We start from the raw sequence: 19,893 nt of genomic DNA, 5'->3' as shown, positions 1-19,893 counted from the left end.
TTTTACCACTCAGATTTGAAAGATCCCAGAGTCTGAAATATGACAATACTTTGGGGAAATCCTGCCTGAAGGCGTAGAAACTCTTTCAGCGTTCACCTAATGACACCATTTCTATAGAGTTTAAATGCTATTTATACGTGTTAGAATCTGCCCGTGAAAACAAAGATTTGTGTTTTCATTTGGTGGATGACACATTTTGTTGATGCTGGATTTTTGCCTCTGCTTGCTGCTAGTCAACATGTATCTCTGAAAGCTTGTCATCTTTTTCAAGGATATAATGCTCAGCTAACTTCCATTCACACATGTATGTGGAGGATAATTTGATCACCTGTGTGCACAACAGAACAAGGAAATGTTAATACTCTATAGAAATAATTATACAAGTTGAAACACGCAATCAGCATCTTAATTACTTTTGATTCAAACTTTTTTTTTTTTTTTTTTTTACACTGCAGTAAAACATAATATATGTTATTGAATATTGGAGATATACAGCATCTCACAAAAGTGAGTACACCCCTCACATTTTTGAAAATATATTATTCTATCTTTTCATGTGACAACATTGAAGAAATTACACTTTGCTACAATGTAAATTAGTGAGTGTACAGCTTGTATAGCAGTTTAAATTTGCTGTCCCGTCAAAATAGTTATTAATGTCTAAACCACTGGCAACAAAAGTGAGTACACCCCTAAGTGAAAATGTCCAAATTGGGCCCAAAGTGTCATTATTTTCCAGCGCTGCCTTAACTCTCTTGGGCATGGAGTTTATCAGAGCTTCACAGGTTGCCACTGGAGTCCTCTTCCACTCCTCCATGACAACATCAAGGAGCTGGTTGATGTTAGAGGCCTTCTGTTGAGGATGCCCCACAGATGCTCAATAGGGTTTAGGTCTGGAGGCATGATTTAAAAAAACATCCACCAGCTCTGTGATGTCATCATGGAGGAGTGGAAGAGGACTCCAGTGGCAACCTGTGAAGCTTTCGTGAACGCCATGCCCAAGAGGGTTAAAGCAGTGTTAAAAAAATAATGGTGGCCACATAAAACATTGACACTTTGGGCCTAATTCTGACATTTTCACTTAGGGATGTCCTCACGTTTGGTGCCAGCAGTTTACACGTTAATGGCTTTGTGTTGAGTTATTTTGAGGAGACAGCAAATTTACACTGTTATACAAGCTGTGCACTCACTACTTTACATTGTAGCAAAGTGTAATTTCTTCAGTGTTGTCACATGAAAAGATAGAATAAAATATTTACAAAAATGCGAGCGATGTACTCACTTTTGTGAGATACTGTATGTAACTGTCTAGATGGAAACAGCCCTAGTTACAAGGGACTTGTTTCTCTCTGTGGAGGGATACAGGATCTCCTGGCCTCATTTCCCGATGCTCTGCTTCTAGTCCCAGCTACTGGAGCCCTGTCAGAAGTCAGAACTGCTCATTCTGGCAGACTGATGTATTGGAGAGGAGCTGTGAGTGTGTGTGGGAAGAGGAAGGAGCTGCATGGACAGTGAGTGAGGAAAGAGTGGGACAGAGAGTGGAGGAGGGAAGCTGGCTGCCAATTACCAGGCCACATATGTATGCATTCATCTCATAGTATGTTGTGGCTGTGTCAAGTGTATTTATGCATGTATGTATCTCAGTGTGTAAATATATGTGTGTGCATGTATATAACTGAGAATATGTACAGTATGTGTATGCATGTATCTGAGTGTATATACCTGAGTGTCTGTGTGTGTGTGTGTATATATATGTGTGTGCATATATCTTAGTATATATAACTGAGTATGCCGTTACAGTGTGTGTGTGTGTGTGTGTATATGTATGTATATATATATATATATATATATATATATATATAGTGGGGAGATTAGCTTGTGGGGATCATCTTTTCTTGAAATGAAGGTCAGCGTACAGGCAATTTCTTTAAAATCTTGTTGATTGCTGGCTTTATTTACAGGCGGTTTGCAAAGTCATAAAAATAAACGAAACAGTAAAAAAAATCCTTGCCGTCCAGCGCTAAACTAAACAGTGCACTGCTCTCTATACTGTGTGGGGCTGGTCCCCATCACCCACAAAACATGAGGTAAAGCAAACCTTTGTTTTCAGTCCAAACAAACAGGGCTCCTCTCTTTCAGATTCCCTTCTAAAGCCCCATACACACTATCAGATTTTCTGCTGAGTTTTTCCTTCAGATTTACCAAAACCATATAATATGAGGTCAAACCTTAGGCATTTTAATGTGTATGCAATCAGGTAGGCCCTTGCACTATATGGTTTTGGTAAATCTGAAGACAAAAATCAGCAGAAAATCTGATAGTGTGTATGGGGCTTTAGTCTAAAGGCCCGTACACACGGTCGGACTTTTTGACAACAAACATGCAAATTAGCTGTTTTGGAGCAACATCCGACTGTGTGTACGCTCCATCGGACAAACTTTTTCTGTTTTCATCGGACTTTTGTTGGCTCTGCGAACGGACAAACTTTTTGACAACAGAAGTCCGATGGAGCAAAGTCCGACCGTGTGTATGCAAAAGCATCAGACTTTTGTACAAGGTACAAACACGCATGCTCAGAACCATTGCAAACGATCAGACTACAATACAGAAGTTGACCAAAGGTGGCGCTGGAGTCATTGAACGTCCTCTTTTGAAGCGGCGTCAGTACGTTGTGACGTCATTACGTTCGTGTTTGTTGTCAAAAAGTCCGACCGTGTGTATGCAATACAAACTTGTGGACAACACACTTTGTACAAAAGTCCACGGAAAAGTTTGTACAAGTCCGACCGTGTGTATGGGGCTTTACCCTTACAGACCACTCTGCAGAAACTCCAAAATGTTAGACACTGAAGGAGATCCAAGGTCCCAACCCCTTTCTGTAGTATTCCAGATCTGGTGATATGTTACATTTGTGGACATCTTAAGAGCCTGTAATAATGACTCCACTACACCGCCTGAGAGACCCAAGCCGGTTAAAGCCTCCCTTTCACTTCCAAGTTATTAACGTCATCCTCCTGCAGTTCGGGTGTCAGGCCCTACTCCGCAGAAGGAGATTTTGACAAGGAGGCAGTGGGATTGGGGAGCCCAACATTATCCTCTAAGCCAGAGGAAACCACGGCTCCCTGAGCCAGTAAGGTAAGACTACTATTGCTGTGATCCTTCTCGCTGAATCTTCAGCAGGATTTTGAGAGCCAATGCAAGCAGCAGGAACACATAAACCAAGGGGAAGTTCCAAGACCTGGACAGAGCACCCTGACCCAACGCTTGTAGATGCCAGGTCCGGCAGAAGAAGCAAGGCAGTTGACAATTCTCCTCCAATGCCATAAGCTCTATCGATTCAGGCCCCATTCATTGTGATCCTCAAAGCCCTTGACTCAAGTGATCTGTTAAAACATTCCCAGGCCCTGGGAGATAAGATGCTGTAAGAGAGCTGAGATTCTTCTCTGCGCATAGGAAGATTGACATGCCATCTGAAGGAGAGGGCAACTTCTTGTGCCCCCTTGAGACACATAAGCCACCGTAGTTGTTGCCCAAAGAATCTTGACAGCTTGACCTCGCAACATAAGTTTGCATGCTAAGAGAGCGTGTTTGACAGCATCCAATCCCAGGAAATTCACAAAAGTTCCATTGGCCTTGAACCTGCTGTCCCAGGCAGTGTGCGCCGCAGCCTGCCAGACTGGCATTGGTCATCACCACTATTGGTTCTGAGGCCTTCAACGGAACTTCGTGGGAAAGATTGCGAGCTACTGACCACCAAACCAGGGACCAGATTATCGGAATTGGCAGATAGATTTTCTGGTAGAAGGAGTGACGATCCCACTGAAGAAGAAAGTTGCATTGAAACCTCCTTCTGCGCCACCTGACCCATGGGTTTACTGGAACTGTGGCTGATAGAACCCCCAGATACTGCATGCATTCCTTCACCATCATAGAAGACCTGGCTATCACTGCTTCTGTCTAAGACTGGATCTCCTGGACCTTCCTCTGAGGAAGAGAAACACCACCCTAATCCGTGTTAAATTGTACTCCTAAATACTCCAACATTTGGGTCGAAAGCATCTGGCTCTTCCGAAAGTTGAACAACCAACTGAAACAAGCTAGTGTTTTGCAGGTGAAATTCACATGAAGTAGAAGGAGCTCATTTGACGGACCCAGAAGTAGCATGTCGTCTAGATAATGGAATATTTGCACTCCCTTGACCCTGAAAGTCGCAACGACAGCAGACAGCAGCTTTGAGAACATTCTCAGAGCCGTGCAGAGACCAAATGGGAGACATTAAAATGAAAATGAGAGCCTTCCACAGAAAACCTGAGAAAGCGATGGTGAGATGTGTCTATGGAAACAAAAAGATACGCATCTGCCAAATCGATGGAAACCATCCAGTCTCCTGAGTCTAAAACTGAAATGATTGTTTCCACTGACTCCATTTGGAATGGTGGAACCTTCATGAAAGAATTCAGGAATTTGAGGTCAAAAATTGGTCTGAAACCCCCTGAAGCCTCTGGGACCAAAAACAGAGGGGAACATACTCTTTGACCCAATTCGTGTCTTGGAACTGGAAGGATGGCCCTTGCTGCCAAGAGTTCCTCTATATATCCTCTCAAACATCTGTAAGAAGCCCAGTTTCCATGAACAAGGTCTGAGGGGGCCTACAATCCAGGCATCCTGTAATTTTTCCCGCCCAAACCCCCCGAATTAGGCTAGTCTTGCTCCTACTTGAGAGGGTTAATTGGAGACACCTTCAGGAAGGACTTATTTGAAGCCTTAGAAGCTTTGTTGGCCCTGGGCTTGGAAGGTTTCTGGAAGGTTGAACTCCCTTTCTTGAAAAACGGTCTGTACGTACGGCCTCGCTGAATCCTTCTTTCGATCTCTTGTTAAACCGAAAGGGCCGCTGTTGTCTTTTCCTCTTCTGCAGGATTAGGCTAGATCTGCCGCCAGAACACCGCTGAATTGCTGATCCTAAGTCTTCCCATAGAGTAGCTTCCCGTTGAATGGAATCGAACATAGACTGTGCTTATAAGCCTTATCAGCCGACCAATGCTTCAACCATAAGGCCCTGTGGGCTGTGATGGAATGAGCCATTATCTTTGCTGTCATCTTTTTAACCGGCTCCCTGACCTGCTCAACAGCCACTTCAGCCACAAACTCTACAGCAAAAGAGAAGAACTGGCACTTCCCAGACTTTCATCTGAACATCCATCCACCAGGTCCGCTACCCACAGCCTAAGGCTGGATTCCGACCCATGCACTCCCAGCGCTCCCTGCATTCCGCAGACCTGCACCACAGAACACGTCCCATAGGAGACCATGGTAAATGAACGGTAGCGCAAAACTGCAAAAAGCACCAAAAAACGCACAGGTGCGAATACAACCCAAGTGCTGCTGCCACAGAAGTGAGCACTACCGCCGGCCTGCAGGCTGCTTCAGCCAAACTATACAACCTATTTAGGTCTGCGTTTATTCTGCGATTCATAAGATCCCTAAAGGAGACCGAATCCTCCAGTGGAATGTGGCAGGCAAATCTAGGTAATGAAGCATCCACCTTAGGCGTAGTGTCCCAAGGGTTACAGCTTTGATACTCTATTATGCACATTGAGCTTCTCAGGCCCCGCCCACTCATCATCAAATACTTCTTTAATTTCAGAAATGAATGGGAAGAAAGGTAAAAATGTATTTAAATATGTGTAGTATCTCTGCTGTTTCTTTGGAGGCGACAATTCTTCCTGCCACTTCATCGCATCCTTAACAGCCTCCACATAGGTGGGAACCAGTGCAAAAATCAAACGTATGCGATTCTGATACCATCTCGCCTCAGATGGATCTGAATCGCTATTGACGTCAGAGTTAAAGCACTGAAAACATATGATCTGAATCTGCAGATGCTGAAGATAAAGCAGGATGAGCAGGATTCCTTGAAACACTGTTTAACCCTTCCTTGACTGCGTGCTTAATGTAGGATTTAACCTGGCGTGCATTCGCAGCATTGTCCTGAGCCGCCTCCTTGAAGCAAGATTCACACCCGCTTTCCTCTGATGACCTCAGCCGAGCAGGCCCAACAGGATCTTCCTTCTGCCTAGGCTGGCGATGAAGACCTATCCGAAGAAGAGGATCTTCTCTGTCTGCGTGAGCTAAGGGCGAGGGAGATCTGGAATGCTGTGTCTATCCAGCTGCATGTGACTGTGCGATTTGCCATGTCTAGTCCCCTTTTTACATCTTTGAGGCTGGAATGCTGATTAGGAACCTCTTAGCAGGCATTTAGCTCACACTGGGCCCTTTTCTATGTAAAACAGAGGATGTGCTCTCTTTTAAATAAATAAAATAAAATAAACTTCTCCATCTGAATCTTCAGTGCTAAGGCAGCTAGGCATGCAGGAAAAACTCCCCAGATCTAAAGGCACAGGATAATAAAAACACTCTGACAGACAAGTAACACAGCAGTTCCTGGAAATCAGGCTTACCAGAGAAGAGTAGCAGATTGATCAGCTGGATTAGCCCTAGAGGACAGAGCCTGCTGCAAATCAGCAGTGAGCATTCTGATGTTTGCTAGGCAATCCAAGAGGAAGCTACCTGTTCAACTCTGAGCTTCCTGAAAGGAATACATGTGGAGGCGGTGAACTACAAGTCCCAGCGAGCCAAACCACTGCCTGAACACACAAAAACATGAAAGGAGAGAGTACCAGCACCTGCCTAACAAAGGTATATACAGTAATTTATACTGACAGTGATCTTTGCCAGTAATACACAGTCATTTATACTGCACCTTAATATCCCAGCACCTCAGGAGATTTACTGCCTATATGGGGGGGGGGGGGGGTCTTCTGATCCAGGAGAGACTGAACCCGAACAGGATGGATGGTGGATGGAGAAAAAAATTAAAAACAAAATAAAAATAAATAAAAATAAATAAACTTTAAAAGGCGAAGACGAAAAAAGAACACTGGTGTGGGCTAGGAAAAAGGTGGTCCTGGAGGGGTCAGAGGGGGCGGAGCTGACCCATAGTATGCTAACATGGGGAGGTCCAGGAAATATATATATATATCTATATATATATATATATATATATATATAGATATATATATACAGTATCTCACAAAGGTGAGTACAGCCCTCACATTTTTATAAATATTTTATTCTATCTTTTCATGTGACAACACTGAAGAAATTACAATTTGCTACAATGTAAAGTAGTGAGTGTACAGCTTATATAACTGTAAATTTGTTGTCCCCTCAAAATAACTCCACATACAGCCATTAATGTCTAAACCACTGGCAACAAAAGTGAGTATACCCCTGAGTGAAAATGTACAAATTAGGCCGAAAGTGTCAATATTTTGTGTGGCCACCATTATTTTTCAGCACTGCCTTAACCCTCTTGGGCATGGAGTTCACCAGAACTTCACAGGTTTATACCGGAGTCCTCTTTCACTCCTCCATGACGACATCATGGAGACATTGCACTCCTCCAACTTACATTTGAGGATGCCCCATAGATGCTCAATAGGGTTAGTATTGCAGACATGATTGGCCAGTCCATCACCTTTGCCCTCAGCTTCTTTAGCAAGGCAGTGGTCATCTTGGAGGTGCGTTTGACACCACTGGTGTCTATAGGAATGTTTGACCATTGTTCCAGAAGCGCATTTGTGATGCTTTTAAAGGCAGTGAGAGGGGATGGCCCCCCACCGCCCTCCTGCCACCCTTCAGTGCTTCTCTGGGATCTCTCGTGCGATTGAGGAGCCAGAGAACAGATCTGGTGGCAGCAGTTTACCATAGAGCTAGCAGTGGACCTAATGGTCCCCGGCCATTTCTATGACTCTCGGAGGCCTGGAAGCGACGTCACTTCCAGCACCAGCAGATGTAAACACTGCCTTTTTTTTTGCTGGTAAGCCTGAGATCATTTTTTTTTTATCTCAGGCTTTCCAGTCTAGAGCAGAGATGTAGACCCCAGATCTCTCCATAAAGAGACCCTGTCATGTCCTATTTCTATTACGAGGGATGTTTAAATTTCTTCTTATAGGAATAAAAGTGATCAAACAATAAAAATAAATAAACAATAAAAAAAATTCATGCAGAAGTGAATGCATACGTAGGTCACACACGGCGTTCAAACCACACATGTAAGGTATCACCACGATTCTATTACCAGATCTCTTCTAAAACTCTAAACTGGCAACCTGTACACATTTTTAAAGTGTCGCCTATGGAAATTTTTTAAGTACTGTAGTTGGTCGCCATTCCACGAGTGTGAGCAATATTAAAGTGTGACATGTTAGGTAACTTTTGTGTTTTTTTTTTTAAATTGCACTTGAAAGGCCGCTGCGCAAATACCGTGTGACATAAAATATTGCAAAGACAAAAATCAGTGGGATGGACAGTGGGGCAGTGGGATATATATTGGGACAGACAGTAGGATGGATAGGGGAATGGACATGGGGACAGTGGGATGGATAGAGGGGTGGACAGGGTGACAGTGGGTTGGACGGGGGGGTTAAAAGGGGGACAGTGGGATGGATAGGGGGATGGACAGGGGGACAGTGGGATGGACAGGGGGGTGAAAAGGGGGACAGTGGGATGGATAGGGGAATGGACAGGGGGACAGTGGAATGGATAGGAGGCTGGGCAGAGGGACAGTAGGATGCAGGGGCGGACTGACCATTCGGCCACTTGGGCACTGCCAAGGGCACCGGGCCACTAGGGGGCCCCATCAGGGTTGCCAGCCTCAGTAAAACCAGGGACAGTATATAAAAATCTGTGTTTTTTTTACATCTGTCTCTGAAATGTCCTTTACCAAGATCCTTTTGGTATAAAAAGCCTGAGATTACATCTGCCCCACCTCTCCAGTACCTTCTCAGCCAATAGAAACATGTCTGTGTATACTGTGTGTACATGTAGGTGTATACTGTGTGGCCCCATAATCTCCGATTGCCTGGGGGCCCCATAATCTCAGATTGCCCTTGGGCCCCATGAGATGTCCATCCCTCCCGGGTAGGATGGATAGGGTGGTGGACACAGTGGCATAGTGGGATGGACAGGAGGACAGTGGGATGGATAGGGGGATGGACAGGGGGGTGGACAGGGGGACAGTGAGATGGATAGGGGAATCCCCCACTCCTGCACAGCCAGGCACACCGTATCTTCACAAGCATCCAGAGTCAGAGAACAGTACGTGACTTTGTTTTTGTTATTTATTTGATGGTTAATAACGTGGATAGGAATGGGAGGTTATGGGATGCCCATTTGACTTCAACACCTTCAGGGAGACTTCCTATATAAATCTATATACAGTCTCTTTTTCCTCCTGCACAAACACTTGCTGGTTCCAGCTGAATCATTCTTGAGATGATCTGACAGGCTCCCAGTTAGATTTGGCAACAGCCCATTACAGGCAGAAATGGGCAGCCCCTTTTAGTGTAGCTCAGATATAGTGAAACAGTATATAACTCAGCCTCTGTGGCTACTGCTCCCAGCACCACCTCTTCAGGCACTGCCAACCCACCTGGCTGCAGCTGCCTCTTTCTCCAACCCTCCTGGCTGTTTCTACACCAGTCCACCTGACTGACTCTTCATGGCCCACCTGGCTGGTTTTCAGGAGACCTCTCAGGGAAAGGCCTGAAGACATAACCGCTTGCCACAAAATCACATACCTGGACATCATTCTGCTTCAAGAGGCAGCACCCTGGTACCATTTTTTAGAGTTGATTATTGTCTTTCTTGTAATAACAACCAATGTGGCTAAGCATCTCCCCCCGCTGCCTTCTGCCGCTCTGCCTGGGCTCTCTTATCCCACCGGGAGACTCAAGCAACAAGTCGGCACGTCTCTCGGCTGGCCGGAGACCCGAACAAAGCCAGAATCGGCTTTGAACGGGTCTCGGATTTAGACACCTAGAAGCAATGTCACTTTTGGTTTACTGAAACCTTAAAGGTGACAGATTTAAAAAAAAAATCAGTATTCAAAACAGTCAAACTTTGCGTTTTAAATGCTTTTAAGTGCAAAGGGGGGATTTGGGGTCCTATAGACCTTAGATCCCTCCAAAAAAATCCCTGACACGTGACTATTGGTGGCACAAGGGCTGTTTACATTCCTTGTGATGCAAAAAAAGTGATAAAAAAATTATAATTTAAAGGGACAGTGTAAAAATAAAAATAAAAAATAAAATCAGATACATTTTTTTTTTTTTTAAAGCGCCCCATCCCTCCGTGCTCGTGCACCAAAGTAAACACATACATAAGACACTTCTGCAAATGTAAACAGTGTTCAAACCACACATGTGAGGTATCACAGCGATCATTAGGGCAAGAGCAATATTGTCGCCATTCCACGAGTATGTGCAATTTCAAAGAATGACTTGTTAGGTATCTATATACATAGTGTAACATTATCTTTCACATTATACAAACAAATTGGGCTAATTTTACTGTTTAATTTTTTTTTTATTAATTTAAGTGCATTTTTTCCAAAATAAATTGCGTTTGAGCGACTGCTGCATAAATACAGTGTAATATAAAATATTGCAGCAACCACCATTTTTATCTCTAGAGCCTCTGCTATAAAAATATATATAATGTTTGGGGGTTGTAAGTAATTTTCTAGCAGAAAAAAATTATTTTAACTAAACAACAAATGTCAGAAATAGGCATGGTCTTCAAGTGGTTAAGCACACCACTGTCTTCAAGTGAGATTGGCTACATGTGGCAGTCTCCCCCCTTTGTTAGTCCCCACAGTGTTGCACTACTTACTCTGTCCTCTCTTGTTCCTGTGCCTCCAGGAAGGTTTCCTTCTTTGTGTTATAGCAGGATCCTTCCACAAACCGAGCCCCAGCCCAAGGCAGGACACCCGCCCCCAGACCTAGCCTCCTCAACACTGTATCTCCATCTTCCAACCGACTGCATGTGCTGGCATGACTCATCAATATTTAAAGGCTCCCTGGCTCCCTGCCAGGCCCATCCCGGGGATTGGCCAGGGACCTCCAAATATGCTGAGGAGCCCCTCCTAGTCTCCACCCACTATCTTCCAGAATGTTCTCCAGCACTCTGGAAACAGGGGGAGACATCGGAGAGCAGCTGAGATGAGTCATCTAGCCCTGACCTTTAATAAACCCGGACCTGATTAAGACTCACCACACCAGCTTAAAGTGATACTAAAGTCTAATTTTTTTTTATTTAAAAATTAACAAACATGTCACACTTACTTGCTCTGTGTAGTGGTTTTGCACAGAGTAGCCCAGATCCTCCTCTTCTTTGGTCCCTCTTCAACGGTCTTGGTCCCTCCCTCCTGTTGAGTGCCCCTACAGCAAGCAGCTTGCTATGGGACCACCCGAGCCGAGCCACAGCTACGTGTGTCCATTCAGGTACGAAGCTGTGGCCCGGTCTCACCTCCTCTTTGGCACACTGACTTTGACATTAGCAGGAGCCAATGGTGCTTCGCTGCTGTCTCAGCCAATGAGGAGGGAGAGTCTCGGATAGGCCTAATCTCTTGTGCAACATCTCTGGATTGAGATGGGGCTCAGGTAAGTATTGGGGAGGCTGTTGCTCACAGAAGGCTTTTTATCTTAATGCATAGAATGCATTAAGATTCAGTAAAAACCCTTCTGCCTTTACAACCACTTTAAGAGCCCTTTCACACTGAGCCGCAGGCAGCGTTAGCGGTAAAGTGCTAAAGTTTTAGCGCCACTTTACTGTTGTTTTAGCTGCTCTATTCAGCTGTTAGCGGGGTGCTTTTAACCTCTGCTAGCGGCCGAAGAAAAGGTTAAATGCACCTGTGTAGCACTGCTTCTGAATCACTTTTCAGGCACTTTGGCAGCGGTGCCCATTCATTTCAAGACAGGAGCGGTTGAGGAGTGATGTAAACACCGTTCCTCCACTTCCCCAAAAAAACACCTCAGTGTGAAAGGGGTCTTAACCGCTTCAGATCTACACTATAGCCGAATGACGGCTACAGCGCGGACCTACTTTGCCGGGAGGGCGTCAATAGACGTCCTCCTGTACTCGAGCGGCCTGCACGCTCTGTAATAAGCTAGCCTGAGACTCGCTGGATCACAGATCAGAGTAAGGGGTAGATCCCGAACACATGATCAGGCAATGGCAGCTGAACATGTTATGTAAACAGAGCTGGTAATGGGCTATTTTTTCTCCTTGTGCTGATAGCGTGAGGAGAAAAAAAAAGCCGATCACTGGCGGCTGTCAGAGGGACATCGGTCCCAATCAAGGAGAGCAGCCATCAGCTCATCTGTGCCAAAAGCCAGTGCCACCTACCAGTGCCCACAGTGCACCTATGAGTGCCCCCTATCAGTGTCACCTATCAATGTCACCAATCAGTGCCTCATCAACAGTACTACGCATCAGTTTCACCTACCAATGCCCATCAGTGCCACCCATAAGTGCCCATCAGTGCCATCTATCAGTGGTACCCACCAGTGCCACCCATCAGGGACCATCAGTACCATCTTATCAGTGGCCATCAGTGCCGCTTTATCTGTCCCCATCAGTGCCCCTTAACGGTGCCTATCAGGGCTGCCTTATCTGTGCCTATCAGTGCCCATCGGTGCAGGCTATCAGTGTCCACCAATGCAGCCTATCAGTGCCCATCAGTGCATATCAATGAAGGAAAAGAATTCGCTGTTTGCTAAATTTTAGAATAAACTATGAAACATGATTTTTTTTTTTCTGTCTTTTAAATGAAAACCCCAGTGGGTATTAAATACCATCAAAATAAAGCTCTATTTGTGTGGAAAAAAATTATAAAAATGTAATTTAGGTACAGTGTAGCAAAGAGTGACAGCGCTGAAAACTGAAAGTAAGCAAGTGGGTAATGTGAGTCAGAGTGTGATTCGCCTACACTTGCTTCTAGCATACACTAGACTAGAGGGTGCTACACAAGTCTTGCTGAATGCGACTAATGACTACTAACTATATGTTTATAGTACATTCTATAGACTTGACCCCATCTTCATGTGTTATATTATTTTAGCACTCTGATAACAGAGATTCTCAAAGGGGTATAATTATAAGGCAGTGAATGCTACTTTCAACATGAATCACTGTCATTTAAAAAAATAAAAAAATGCAAGAGGAAAATTCAGCTGCAGTGAATGTTTAGTGAATGTAACAAAGTGTCTGAGACTTTTCCTGATTCCATTTATGTTTTTCAGAAACAATCTGTCTATATTTCCAGTTTATTAGGATGCGTGTAATAAAGTTAAAAGTGACCTTGTTTCCACTGGACTGGATTTGATGAAGTAATTTTGTTTTACATACACAAAAGTATGCCTTTGTTTAATTCAACCAGTAAACAAATGGGTAACGATGATGTGCATGTACACTTCTTTTAGAAATCACAGCATTGCTTGCTATTTGTTTTAAAACAGCGCCACCTAATGTTGTACTGAAGTGAGTGGTTACAAAAGAAAATGCTCATACAAAATACGAATAAGAAAGAGATATGAGAATTGTCAAAGCTCCATGTTTGTCGTCCTGATACCGGGGTTCTGCTGACTTAGAACAAACATGCAGCCATTGTCAGGACATCTTATATGTGCATGAGAATGACAGTTTTACCTTACAAAAACACAGTTATATCGATTTCATTATTTATATTTATAACCTCCCATGGCTTCCAATACCACCTCTACGCTGATGACCCCCAGATCTCTCCCTCCACTCCTCAACTCACCCCCTTAATCTCCTCACAGATCTCAAACTGAATGACATATATCGGTATGGATGTCACACCACTTTCTCAAACTCAATCTTTCTAGAACTGAGCTTGTTATATTTCCTCCTTCCCGGTCCCCTCCCATGACTTTACCATTAAGATCAACGGCGCAACCATTGGTCCCTCCACACATGCCAGGTTGCTGGGTGTATTCCTTGACTCTGACCTCTCTTTCAGCCCCCATATCCAATCACTGGCTAAATCTTGCTGCCTTAACCTCCAACATCTCCAGGATTTGACCCTTCCAGACTAACGACACCGCAAAGCAACTTATTCACTCCTTGGTTTTTTCCAGCCTTGACTACTGCAACTCTCTCTTTAATGGCCTACCCTTACGCAGGCTACGCCCCCTTCAGTCTATTATGAATGCTGCTGCTGCTAGGCTAATACACCTTACTAGCCAATCTGTGACTGCTGCTCTTCTCTGCCAATCCCTTCACTGGCTTCCGCTACCCCACCTTGTAAAATTAAAAATACTAACCACAACATACAATGTCATGCACAACATCGCCCCCAGCTACATCGCCAATCTCATCTGCAGATATCGCCCAAATTGCCCTCTCTTCTCCTCCCAGGACCTCCTGCTCTCTAGCTCCCTTGTTACCTCCTCTTATGCTCATCTTCAGGACTTCTTCAGAGTAGGGATGGCCTTGCGGTTCGCCCGCTGGTCGGTTCGCAGCAAATTTTGCGTGTTCGCGATTTGCCAAACCGGCGGACTTCTAGCGCTGTTCGCGTGGTGGACATATGTGTTTACATTGGGAAAGAACTTTGACCCATGATGACACATCCATCATGGGGTACAGGACAGCCAATTGAAACATTTCAGCACATGGACAATTTGACATTCCCCCTACCTTATAAATAGACCTGATCTGGCAGCCATTTTACATTCTGTCTTTTGTCAGTGTAGGAAGAGGTTTCTTTGTAGAGCAGGGACAGACTGTAGTGACACAAATCACTAGCTATTAGGTCCACAAAAGTTCTTTTAAGGACTGGTATAGGTGTACAGTATATAGGGTTCTGGTGCACTGCTGCTGACTGCTGTGCTGCTGATTGCTGAGTGCACTGCTGACCGATTCTGAAGCTGTCTTTTGTCAGTGTAGGGACAGGACGCTGTGTGGAGCAGGGACAGTCAGTTTAATCACCAGCTATTAGTATTAGGTCCACAAAGGTCCTTTTAAGGACTGGTATAGGTGTACAGTATATAGGGTTGTATACGTATAATATACTTTCTTTCAAATATAGAAAGCCTATTATACTTGACTGCTGACCGATTCTGCAGCTGTCTTTTATCAGTGTAGGGACTGAGGGACAGTCTGCAAATCACTAGCTACTAGGTCCACAAAGGTCCTTTTAAGGACTGGTATAGGTGTACAGTATATAGGGGTGTACACGTATAATATACTTTCTTTCAAATATAGAAATCCTATTATACTTGACTGCTGAGCTGAGTGCTGACCGATTCTGCAGCTGTCTTCTATCAGTGTAGGGACTGAGGGACAGTCTGCAAATCACTAGCTACTAGGTCCACAAAGGTCCTTTTAAGGACTGGTATAGGTGTACTATTTGGTGTGCAGTATATAGGAATGTAATACATGTATAAAATACATGCACATATAGAAAGCATAGTATAGTGCATTTCCACTGTGCAGCATTGTGACTGCTGAGTGGTTCTGCAGTGATACTACAAAGAGTGGCATACGCAATAAAAAAAAGTATTATAACTGGTGTGATAGGCCAGTGGCCCCCAAAAACGACAGATTGAAGCGGGGTGTTATATACTTTCTTCCGCATACATACTACACTTCTCTAGAGACTTTTGTCACAGGGTCATTTAAAAAATGACAGGCAGAGGAAGAGGCAGGCCCTTCTGCAGGGGTAGTAGGGGTAGGGCAGGAGCAACAGACTTGAGCCAAAGTGGCAAATTGCAGAAGGTGCGTGCGATTACATCAAAGGACGTACCAGAGTTGGTTGAGTGGCTCCCTCAGCCTTACTCTTCTGCACCCTCCTCATCCTCTCGATCTGCACTCTCTTCACTCTCTGCTGTGTGCACCCCCAAAGACACTACCACCAACACCACCACCACCATATACCTTCCGCTTGAGTCACAGGAATTATTTTGCAATCCATTACAAGAAATTTCCGATGCGCAGCCATTCTTGGCATTAGATCAGGAAGAGGAGGTAGCAACAACCGCCACTCAGCAGTCTGACGACAGTACCCAGTTCAGCCCAAGGAGGAGGTTGGTCCCCGCTGTTGCTGCCTACTCCGAGATCTCTAATTATAGCGGTGGGGAAGGTGACGTCGATGATGACGTGTCTAGTGATGTCACGTGAGTGCCCACAAGAGAGGAAGAGGAGGGGAGTTCAGAGGGAGATATGGGCCAGCAGATAGGGAGGAGAAGCAGGCGGAATTTAGATTGCACAGGAGGGACAAAGCAGACTGCTAATGTATCAGGAGCGAGGCATGAACCATGTGTGGTCACATCTGGGGCTCCCAAGACGCCGCCACATGGCTCCGCAGTGTGGGCTTTTTTTAACGTGTCCGCTGCTGACAATAGTGTTGCCATCTGCAATCTTTGCAGTCAACGCATAAGTCGCGGTAAGCCCAACACTCACCTAGGGATGACTGCCTTAAGAAGGCACATGAGCTGCCATCACCGAGCCCAGTGGGAACAACGGAACCCACAAAGCCACACTCCAGGCTCTCACCGTCCAGCCTCGTCTTCTACTTCTCCTTCTCCTCTCTCCTCACAATTGTCCTCCACTCCACCTTCCTTCATGCCATCCTCACGATTTTCTGCAAAAAGGCAGGCTTCCGTGGGCCAAATGTTCGAGCGTAAAAAAAATGATGATGCCGGATAACCCTCTTGCCCAATGGTAGACGGCTGGCTTGTCAGAACTGATAGCCCGCCAACTACTGCCATATAAACTGGTGGACTTGGAGGCCTTTTCGAAAATTTGTGGCCATTGGAACACCACAATGGAAGGTCCCAGGAAGGAAGTATTTCTCACAGAAGGGGATCCCAGAGCTATATGGCCATGTTCAGTGGCAAGTGAATGTATCTCTGGCACACAGTGTCGGTGCCAAGATACATCTGACCACAGACACATGGTCTAGCAAACACGGGCAGGGAAGGTATATAACTTTTACTGCCCACTGGGTGAACCTTCTGATGGTCGTCAAGCATGTAACCCGTGTAGATTTGGTTTTACCGCCACGGATTGCATGCAGGCCTGCCTCTTCTTCTCCATCTCTTCCTACTCCATCCTCCTCCCTCTCCTCCTCGGCTGACTCCTCCTTTTACGCGGCTAGCATCTCTTCCGCTGCGCTTCCAAGCTCCCCAGAACCTATTCGATATGCCAGGTGAGACGTTGCCATGCTGTGCTGCGTCTGTTGTGCCTGTAAGTTAAGGGCCACACTGGCCCTGCACTCCTTTCAGCTTTGCATTCACAGGCAGATCAGTGGCTAACACTGCTCAATTTGACAGTTGGTAAAGTGGTGTGTGACAACGGTGCCAATCTGCTTAGCGCATTGAAACAGGGCAAAATTACACACGTGCCATGCATGGCACACGTCTTAAACTTGGTCGTGCAGTGATTTGTTGTCCAATACCCTGGGGTCCAGGACATCTTGCGGCAGGCAAGGAAAATCTCGGCCCATTTCAGAAGATCTTACATGGCCATGGCTCGCCTTGCTGACATTCAGCTGCGACACAATTTGCCGGTCAGACATCTTATTTGCGATTTGCCCGACGTGATGGAACTCAACCTTCTATATGCTTGATAGGCTGCTCCAGCAGAAACGTGCAGTTAACGACTACCTGTACGAACTCTGTGGCAAAACAGGTTCTGTGGAGCTTGTTTTTTTTCACTGCGCCAGTGGCTGCTCATGCGTGACACATGCAGACTTCTGCGACCATTTGATGAGATCACCAAACTGGTCAGTCGCAGCCATGGTGCCATCAGTGACATGGTACCTTATGCCTTCTTTATGGAGCGTGCATTGCATGGTGTCATTCATTAAGCCATGGAGGAGCAGGAGCAGGAAGATGAGGAAGTCGCAATGCTGGATGAATTCCCAGGGGGGGGCTACTCTATCTGAGACAAGTCAACAACAGGAGTCTGAAGAGGAGTCAGAGGAGGATGGTGCCAGGGCGGAGGAGGAGATGCAAGAAGAGCATGCTTTAAACATTTCTGGGATCCCTGTTGTTGTGCGTGGATGGGGAGAGGAGAACGAGGAGGATGACATTATAATGGATGATGAGCAGGAGCCAGGCCACCACACCTCTTCCAGTTTAGTGCAAATGGGGGTCTTCATGCTCCAGTGTTTTAACAGGGACCCCGTATAAAAAGCATAGGGGTCAAGGACCAGTACTGGGTAGCAACATACTTAGACCCCCGATACAAACAGAAAATGGCGGAAATGTTACCACCATCACAGAGGGCTGTCAGAATGGAGCCCTTCCAGGCCTTCCTTCGAGAAATGCTGCATTCTGCTTTTGCGTGCACTGACAGAGGAGGAATTCCCACTCCCAGAGAAAGAGTTGCGGGTACTAATCAAACAGCGCCTGCAAGAAGAGGGCGGTTTGAAGATGTGTTGGTGACTTCGGATATGAGGTCATTCTTTTAGGCGACCCATCGACAGGTCTCATCCAGATCCAGCATCAGGGAATGCCTAGACCGCCAGGTGTCTGACTACATTTGGATTAACGGCCGATGTGGACGCTCTGAGGAGTGATGAACCCCTGGACTACTGGGTGGGCAGGCTTGACCTCTGGCCAGAGCTTGCCCAATTTGCAATGGAACTTTTGGCTTGCCCCTCTTTCAGTGTCCTGTCCGAAAGGACATTCAGGAGGGATCATGACCGATAAGCGCACTCGCCTAGCTCACGACAGTGTTGACTACCTCACATTTATAAAAATGAATGAGGCTTGGATCTCGGAGGAATTCAACACATGTGACCAGTAGACCATGTATATGCATAACTCTATAAACGATTTATTTAATCGAGCACAGGGAGCTTTTTTCTACCTTTGGCTCACTTCCTTGTACAAAAAAAGCACACCGTACTATATGCTCGCACCCTCCTGTTTGAAGATGTTGAGCAATGTCATATTTTTGGGTCCCGCTGCGAGTTGCTGGTATCAGTGCTCTCTAATTCGGTGCTGGTGTCAGTGCTCTCTCTCTATTTCGGTGCTGGTGTGGTGTCAGTGCTCTCTATCTTGGTGCTGGTGTGGTGTCAGTGCTCTCTATCTCAGTGCTGGTGTGGTGTCAGTTCTCTCTATCTCGCTGCTGGTGTCAGTGCTCTCTCTCTCTCTCTCTCGGTGCTGGTGTCAGTGCTCTCTCTCTATCTCGGTGCTGGTGTGGTGTCAGTGCTCTCTATCACGGCGCTGGTGTCAGTGCTCTCTATCATGGTGCTGGTGTGGTGTCAGTGCTCTCTCTCGGTGCTGGTGTGGTCTCAGTGCTCTCTATCACGGTGCTGGTGTGGTGTCAGTGCTCTCTATCTCAGTGCTGGTGTGGTGTCAGTGCTCTCTATCTCAGTGCTGGTGTGGTGTCAGTGCTCTCTATCACGGTGCTGGTGTCAGTGTTCTCTATCACGGTGCTGGTGTGGTGTCAGTGCTCTCTCTTGGTGCTGGTGTGGTCTCAGTGCTCTCTATCAAGGTGCTGGTGGCAGTGCTCTCTATCTCGGTGCTGGTGTCAGTGCTCTCTCTCAATCTCGGTGCTGGTGTGGTGTCAGTGCTCTCTATCTCGGTGCTGGTGTGGTCTCAGTGCTCTCTATCATGGTGCTGGTGTCAGTGTTCTCTATCACGATGCTGGTGTGGTGTCAGTGCTCTCTCTCGGTGCTGGTGTGGTCTCAGTGCTCTCTATCACGGTGCTGGTGTGGTCTCAGTGCTCTCTATCATGGTGCTGGTGTGGTGTCAGTGCTCTCTATCTCAGTGCTGGTGTCAGTGCTCTCTATCACGGTGCTGGTGTCAGTGCTCTCTATCTTGGTGCTGGTGTCAATGCTCTCTATCACGGTGCTGGTGTCAGTGCTCAGTCTCTATCGTGGTGCTGGTTTCAGACAGTGAGGGAGATAGCAGTGGAGAAGCCAATCAGCAGGCAGTGCCAGCACCATGGCTGAGGATCAGCACTGAACTGGCACCGCAGTGAAGCTCTGCATAGGTGGGGGTAAGGGCCGGGCAG

This window comes from Lithobates pipiens, unplaced genomic scaffold (genome assembly GCF_037356315.1).
Source record: "Lithobates pipiens isolate NorthernLeopardFrog02 unplaced genomic scaffold, aLitPip1_a1.2 Scaffold_8, whole genome shotgun sequence".
In the NCBI taxonomy this organism is placed as follows: domain Eukaryota; kingdom Metazoa; phylum Chordata; class Amphibia; order Anura; family Ranidae; genus Lithobates; species Lithobates pipiens.
Note: the sequence above shows the minus strand (reverse complement) of the source record.